The sequence below is a fragment of the Ceratotherium simum genome, chromosome 13, assembly GCF_057802395.1.
Source record: "Ceratotherium simum simum isolate JZ-2026a chromosome 13, ASM5780239v1, whole genome shotgun sequence".
Classification (NCBI taxonomy): Eukaryota; Metazoa; Chordata; class Mammalia; order Perissodactyla; family Rhinocerotidae; genus Ceratotherium; species Ceratotherium simum.
The window spans coordinates 52,044,679-52,052,843 of record NC_141912.1 but is presented as its reverse complement, the minus strand read 5'-3'; the positions used below and the strand labels follow the sequence as shown (position 1 = coordinate 52,052,843).

Here is an 8,165-nt window from a genome sequence, read left to right as displayed (position 1 = left end):
GGGAGGGAGCTAAGGTTCAGAGAGGTGAAGTCATTTGGTTGTCTAAGGTCTCAGCTCCTATGTGGGGTGCAAAGGGTAGAGCCCGTTTGTCTGGTTTCAGAGCCCGCGCACCCTCATCACACCGCACTATCTGCGGGGTCATCTAGATGTAGGGGAGACCAGGATCCTGGGCTTATACTCCAAGCCCAGGATTTGCTGGGCTTCAGACTCTGCAGGGAAAGGTATAGAGTGCCAGAACTGGAAGGCACTTTAAATCTGTCTAGTCCCGGGATAATCCGTTCCCAGGAATGAACCTAAATTGACGTGGAATTATGCCTGCCGGTGACAACAACTCATCTCACTCCAGTTTTGCTTTCTAAGCCGCTTCCTTATATAACAGCCCTTCAGAGCTATGAAGAAGGCTGTCACCTAGGAGTCATGATGCAGCCCTCGGGATGCTGTGGGGCTGGGAATAGTAGCAAGGAATTTCTCAAACCCTAAGAATATACATTAAATCTTGTTAAATTTGTTTGCTGAATCTATTCCTTGTGCTTAAAAGTGCTTCTGAGAAGTAGTGTGACTAACTTAGGAGAGGTCTAAGTTGGTCCTTGGGAGCTAAGAAGATTCCTGAAGATTCACAGGGGAGTGGACCGCAGGCACTGGAATGTGGGGTGGAGGAAGTGGTGTCCTGAAGTCTGGCTCTGTGTTCTCCCAGTGCTCCTCTCCATCCCCTTCATGCCCATCCTTACCCCAGCCTCCTCCCTCTCTCTCTCTCTTCAGACTCCCAGGACACTTTCCCTATTCTGAATAAAACTAAAACCCTCTTGGAACACCTCAGTATCTTCAACTAATGTGACCCCTGGTAAATAACTTTCCCCTGGACCTCAGTGCCTGGATTTATAAAATGCTGCTCAGATACCTCCACCCCTGAGGTATTAGAAGCTGGAAATAGCCTCAGGATATTCCTACTCAAGGCATTTTCACCTAAACCAAAAAGAACAACTCTTTGTATATTATGGGAATTCCATACTCTTGGACATGTGGGAACAGGAAGGTTCTTAGGCAAAGGGGCCATTGTCCTCTCAACTCATGCCACCAACTGCCACCTGCTCCCAGCTAATGGTAAGGTTAGAGCAGGAGGCGAGGGTGCAGCAAAGTCTAGTCACTTGAATTCTACCTATTCGTCCTTCTATTTGTAAAGCTTTCGGGCCGGCCCCGTGGCTTAGCGGTTAAGTGCGCGCGCTCCGCTGCTGGCGGCCCGGCTTCGGATCCCGGGCGAGCACCGACACACCGCTTCTCCGGCCATGCTGAGGCCGCGTCCCACATACAGAAACTAGAATGGATGTGCAGCTACGACATACAACTATCTACCGGGGCTTTGGGGGAAAAATAAATAAATAAAATCTTTAAAAAAAAAAAAAAAAAAAGCTTTCTACTCATGATCCACAGCAGAGACTCTTCACTTCCAATGTGCATCAACCCCAGTGGCAGTCTGGGCAAATGCACAAGATAAAATACACAGGATGGCCAAGGAAGCCAATTTTATTGAAATACAGTTATCAAATTATTACACACTAAATCTGTGATATAATAGATGTGCTTCTTTATTAAATTACAAGATCTAGGAGAGGGTTTAGTAATTACCATAATTTCCAAGTAGGGGTGTGCATGAACAACAGTTCGAGGCGTCTGTAACACGTGAGCATCTGTGATTCCTAGTGATGACAGTCATGGGTACTAATACTGCTGGGTTTGTTGCCTATTTACCTAATGGAAAGAAATGCTAAATTTTAGTTAGAGGCTAGTGAAAACAGAAATTTCTTTTTCCCATCCAAGTTCTCTGACCTCCTGATTTCCGTTCTCAGGCCCCTCTGGATCTGCAGAACTCCCAATCTGTAGTAATGCAAGTTTCCATACATTGTATACAGGTGGAATTGGCGAAAGGGAAAGCTAGGCTGAGAGCCGGACTGACTGACAGACGGCTGCTCCGGCAGGACCTCCCGGGATGTTCACACTTCAGTGAGTGCTCTCTAATCCTGGGCATGGGCCTCATTTTCAGATGTTCAGACACTCAGTTTGTATCAGTTCTTCCAGGCGCACCCTGGCTTTGGGAGATTGATTCACAAAAACTAAAGTCACAGGAGACTTATTGATTTTTAAACAAACAAACAAAAAAGCCTGCTTCAGATCCTTGATTCTTCTCTTCTTCCAGATCCCACAAGGCTACTTATCACGTAGGCCTCTGCTCATCAGTAAAACAAATTTGGAACAAGCATCCCAATATATGTATATTGTTTATTTCTAAATTAGACACAGACTGTTGTGCTAACATGCTTGGATATTTGAATACAAATATACATAATGTAAGACTCTAAAGGAGAATATGAATATAATAGGACTAATAGATATTTCCTATATTTAATAAAAAATAATGACACATTTCTTTCTGTCCCATGATAGAGTGGCATATTTTTATTCTTTCTGTCTCCTTTTCCAATAATACTTCTCTGAGCTGCTCGCAGCCTTTAGGACATCCTTCTTCTCCTTTATGTAGTGGTAAAACTGGACACAGTCAAATGTGAAATTCACTCTGACCTGTAGCTCTGCTCTTCTCAAGCCCACGTTACACTAATTCCGAGTGTGAGCCCAATGTGTTGACGTGAAGCTCAATATCCTCTCGACGAACGTGTTTGAGCATGGAATACTTAGGATTTTACTGACTAGCAACAGCAAGTTTCTAAATTTGTAGGAATTAGTTTCCATTTCTCCAAAAATGTCCACCCACTCTGAATCCACAGGCTTGTTTTGATAGACTAGCTGTTTGTTGATCAGGTCCTTTGCATCTATAAATTCATCATATAGGTTATCCATGTCTAAAATATCCGCCATTTTTAAACACTCTGAAGCACACTGGATGTCACCATAAGTTAAACATCTCCGTCTCAGGGAAAATGGTTTTAAAGCACAGAGGTAATTTGCACTGGTGAAATCAAAGTTGGATTCCAAATAAGTGACAGTTTTAGTAAAGAAATTAAGAAAGTCCTGTGTAACGTGGCTGCCCTTTCCCGGTGACATTCTTTTTAGTTCTGAAGCAGTCTTACTTCCAAAAAATGAATCATTTTTCTGCTGTATGAGTTTTTGTCTCAACCTATACATAATATCAAACAGCTCCAGTGCAGTCAGTTCATCCTTTTCTAGGCTTTTTACGGCCTCTTGAAAGATCATCAAACAGTTTTGGAGAAACAGCATATACATTTCTGTTTCACCATAATCCTTTTCTCCACCCTCATCCTCAATATATTTCCAAATCAAAGAAGGACATTCTTCTCGTCCCACACTTTGAAAATATGATTTTTTGGCAGGCCAACATTTTAGCATCTTTTCTATGGCTGGCAGCAATAACATCCATCTTGTCACCACATGTCTAGAAAGGTCATCTCCTTCCATTTCTATAAAGTCAAAAATCTCACTAAGTGCTTCTGCACATTTTGAGGAAACTGAAAAGTGACCAAAAACTTTCATTATGAAAGTCTCAACATCACATTTCAGCAAATCACAATCCTTTTTAGCAGTGTTGTACATAAGACATGCAGGACACTGAATAGGTGAGATCTTTCAGTTTTCTTCGGTAAGAAGTTTATAGACTGAATGGAATTTGCCAAAATTTACATTTGCACTGTCTGATGAATATGCAGATAGACGAGCGAAATCTAGTTTGTATTTGGACAAAATATCAACAATCTTTTGTTTTATAATTTCAGGAGTTTCATTAAAATCTTCATAGAAATCAAGGACATGATTTGAAACTCCATTTTTCAAGTCAAAGTACCTGAGAGCTAGAGGGAATATTTTTTTTGTTGCCGTGACTCGGCACATCGCTTGAAGTTGATATACTGTAGAAAACATGACTGTTGGTGAGAAATGACAAAATCAGCTCGACACTGTAAGGGGCCAGCAGATCAGTTCTCAAAATTTCTCCTTTTGTTCACCCACAGGAGATTTTAGCTGCAACCTCTGAATCAGGAAATGTAACCTTACTTAGTTTCATAGAGCAGTCAAGGGAGCAGTAAGATAGTGCATGTTTGTTCGTGTGGTATGCCCACGCTAATTCTGCAGCTGCTATTTTTGCCTGAACACTGTGTCTTTTTAGGAAATGCAAACACTTGTGATTGGTTCAGAGGCCCCTGCCTGCCTCGTCCTGGACTTGTGAGACTCAGTCTCCATATGTACTTTCACCTCCCCTTCTCCACGGTGCCCAATCCCAAATTCTTTTCTGCATATTGTGCAGTGTGCTTGGTTTGGGTTCTTCACCCTCCTAATCCAGTCGTATGTGTCCTTCCATCTGTCATTAAAATAACACAGTCATTTAGCCTTCTTTTTCGGTGATGGGATCATGCTTGCATTTGGTATTATTATCGTTCTCATTTTTATTATCTGACCTCTTAGAAAACATGGTCACAATATTCACAACATTAAAAAATAAAACTAGCACTACCCTGATACAGTACAAAGCACAACAGTTAACCCACAGGCAAAGTCGGGGACAGAATGTTAATATTCATAATTACAACACACTTGAAGTTACATCACTGTGATGCAACAATGGACAGAGAAACCATTATTGTGAACCACAAACTATGGTCGCCAACATCAGTGGTCAGGGGAAAGTGGGTGACAGCAGCTACAGAAGGTACATGATCTATGCCACATCCATTTGACACTCAAGACACTTTCAGCCCCTCTGTTTGGGCCACTGTATGGGTTTTGTACATTTCCTCCAAACTTCCACACTCATTGCCAAGAACCAGGACCTGTCACATTCCAGGAAAGGGTTTGCCAGGACATGATACTTTCAGTGCTAAAATTGGGATCATGGGCTACCCTCCTAGGTGCACACTAACCCAAGGGCTAGCTCTCCAGAGGCGGGAAGGCAGGCACGTGGAGCTGGAGACCCTTACCCTGCTACCACTGACAGTGTGGAACTTCTCCAGAATGTTTCTCACAGGTTCTTCTTCTTAAAGGTGATGAAAACAGATTCTTGTCTTTTGTGAGACTCTGGATCCAAGGAAAGCTGAATGGCCTCGATCTGGAAACCCAGGCAAAGCTCAGAGCTGGTGCCTTCTCTGACTCAGGATCTAAAGGGAACTCACAGAAGAGAAGGCACCTAAAAGCCAGAGAGGAGGAGAAAGAAGCCCCGCTGAGGAGAACTCCAGCCAACCAAGGAAGGAAGGAAAAAAGCAGCCACAGGTGGCTGGTGGGAAGCATAAATCACACCCTGGGGAGACACTCACCTCCCCAAATGTGCCAAAGTCTCCCTTATCTTCTCTTCAGTGGCTTCGGGGTTCAGACCCCCCACAAAGATTTTCTTCATAGGATCCTTCTTCACGGCTTTGGCCTTTTTGGGGTTCATGCTACGGCCACTCACCTTGCGCTCCTTCTGGTCTAGGACCTGTTCCAACAGAAGAGTAGGTTGACCAACCATCCAGGTTTGCTCAGGACCACAGGGCTTGGGGACTTTCAGTGCTAAAACCAGAACAAACGGATTTCCCAGATTGAGGGACTTACAGCACTAAAACTAGGCCTCTGGGGTTTCCCGGGATGTGAGACTTTCGGTGTGAAAACTGGGACAATTCCTTCTGAGAAGGGGCTCAGGCGGATCGAGTTCTAACGCTCACTGGCATTTCCTGGCAGCATTACCCAGGGCTAGTCCCTTCTCTTTGAGCCACAAGACTCTACCACAGGCACACAAAATGTTTCATCCCCTCCAAACACACCACACTCTACCCAGGCCCGACTTCCTGATTTTCTCTAAACCTGAAATCTGGCTGGTTTACCTAAACACACAGAAATGAGACCTCACTCCCTCGGAGCCTCTGCCCATGCTGTGCGCCCTTCTTCCTGTCCTGGCAGTTCCAGTCTGAGGCTTGTTTCCTCCAGGAGGAAAGCAGCAGGGACTAGGAGCACAGGCAGAAGCTGGGCTGCAGGGGTTGGAATCCCCACTCTTCCACCATCTACTCCCTGTGTGGCCTCTCCTAGTTAGTGAATCTTCTCTGAGCCTTAGTTTCTTGCTCTGTGAAGTGACACTGAAATAATGCCTACCTCATTGCATCCTAGGATGCTTTTCTAATCCTCACATGTGAAGTGTTTAGCGCAGTGCCCAAAACAGGCACATAAACAGGTAATAAATGTCCACTCTCCTCTTCCTGGACCACTCCAACCCATAGACTTCTTACTCCCCGCTCAAATCTGTATGGGAACAAGTCCCTAAACTCTGCTTCCCCCAGTGCACTTGGCCACATGCAGCTCAGACAAACTGATCATGATCACACTGTTCTCTTAGAAATCACATCCTGAGGCCGGCCCGGTGGCGTAGTGCTTAAGTTCACACGATCCACTTCGTCGGCCCAGGGTTTGCAGGTTCGGATCCCGGGCGTGGACCGACGCACTGCTTGTCAAACCATACTGTGGCGGCGTCCCATATAAAGTAGAGGAAGATGGGCACAGATGTAGCCCACAGCTGTTCCTTCTCAGCAAAAAGAGGAGGATTGGCAACAGATGTTAGCTCAGGGCTGATCTTCCTCACAAAAGAAAAGAAAGAAAGAAAGAAATCACATCCCGCATACAAGGGCCCTTGGTGAAGTACGCAGCTTACCTCCTCACACTGGCTCCATCTTTAAAGAGGATAAACCCCAACTCTCTTGATCTTCCAACGTTGGGATCCATTTTTATAGTACGGTCAACAACCTCTCCAAATTTGGTAAAATAGTCTTTTGGGTCCTTTTTGCTGATATCCCAGCTCAGGCCACCAACGAACAATTTTCTGAAATGGCAGGGTGAGACACATGGTGACAAGAAGGCTGACAAGAAATCCATGAGTTAAGGAAGGGCTGGATCTCCCAAAGCTTTCGCTGGAAGGATGCCAAAGCCACCATCCAGAGCAAAGGTCTACACCCACCCACCCTGAGTCTGTAATGATCCTACCTTTGGAAGACGTGAACAATCTACACTACCTGCTTACTGAGACCTCAACTCCAGGTTGACCCTAACAAAACGTAAGACCACAGAACCCCAGGCTGGGATGGGGAAAGGAATGGCAACCTCATCCACCAGACCCTGGGCACTCCTTACAACTGGAAGTTAGTTTGCTTTAAAAAAACACACCAAAAAACTCTTATCAAAGTGCTATAGTCTATGCCTGTCTTCCCCCGCACCCAGATATTGCTGTCAAGGAACCTGGCCTGCCTGGGACAGAGCCTGCGGTCAGACAGTGACTCCATCCCCAGCTGGAGGGGAGGATGGAGGGAGGGGAGTGCGGAGGATGGAGGCCTTGGCCGGGCCCAGATCTCGACCCGGATCGCCCCGGGTCCAAGCGCCCACGTTCCTCTCGGCCACCGGCCCACCAGGCGGCTCCGGGACTGCACCAAAGTCTACCCAACCACTCCCGCCAACTGCCCAGCACCTACCCGCCCCCCTCCTTTGTTCACCTGTTCAGCCTCCGCGCCGCCCTGGCTCCCAGTCGAGGGCCCCCCGGTCCCGGCCGGCGACTCGCCTTCGGGGGCGGCCTCGTGTGGGCTCTCGGCGGCGCCCGTCGTCTCCAGAGGCTGCTCGCCGTCACCTCCCTCTGACATCCCGGGCAGACCCGCCGCTCCGCTCCCCGCCGTGCACGCCGCAGAGCCTGCTCCCACCCGCCTGAGGAACCACCTCGGCTCTGCAGGCGCATCGGCGAATTTATAAGGCCCAAGTTGGGGGCGGACCCACCTCGCCCAAGGCGCATGCTCATTGGCTGAACCTGCCTGAACCCAACCGTGGGCCGGCGTCCCTTTGGCCTCCGCGGCGCGCGCTCTAAATCCGGGGGAGTTGGTCCTCTTAGAACGCGGCGGAGCCCGGCGCTGCAGAGTCACCCAGGTCCGGCGCGACCACTGCCTGTTCCAGCCCGCGGAGAGGCGCTTGGACCCAGGGCCATCCGGGTCGAGATCGGGTCCCGGCCAAGGCCTCCATCCTCCTTCCTTCCATCCTCCTTCCTTCCATCCTCCTTCCTTCCATCCTCCCCTCCAGCTGGGGATGGAGTCACTGACCGCAGGCTTGCCCCAGGAAGGCCAAGTTCCTGGAGAGCGACATCTGGGTGCAGGGGAAGACAGGCATAGACCATAGCACTTTGGTAAGAGGGTTTTTCTGTTTTCGTTTTG

The 8,165-nt window shown here is 47.5% G+C and overlaps 1 long non-coding RNA gene across 1 annotated transcript; it reads right to left on the bottom strand.

Annotated features, from left to right (window-relative positions):
• Positions 1-1,505: 1,505 nt before the first annotated feature.
• Positions 1,506-7,663, bottom strand: LOC106800882 (uncharacterized). Its single transcript, XR_001390228.2, has 4 exons — positions 7,464-7,663; positions 6,632-6,799; positions 5,271-5,428; positions 1,506-5,143 (listed from the first exon to the last, which is right to left on the bottom strand). It is a non-coding gene; the product is annotated as an uncharacterized LOC106800882 (long non-coding RNA).
• Between the last annotated feature and the right edge of the window lie 502 nt (positions 7,664-8,165).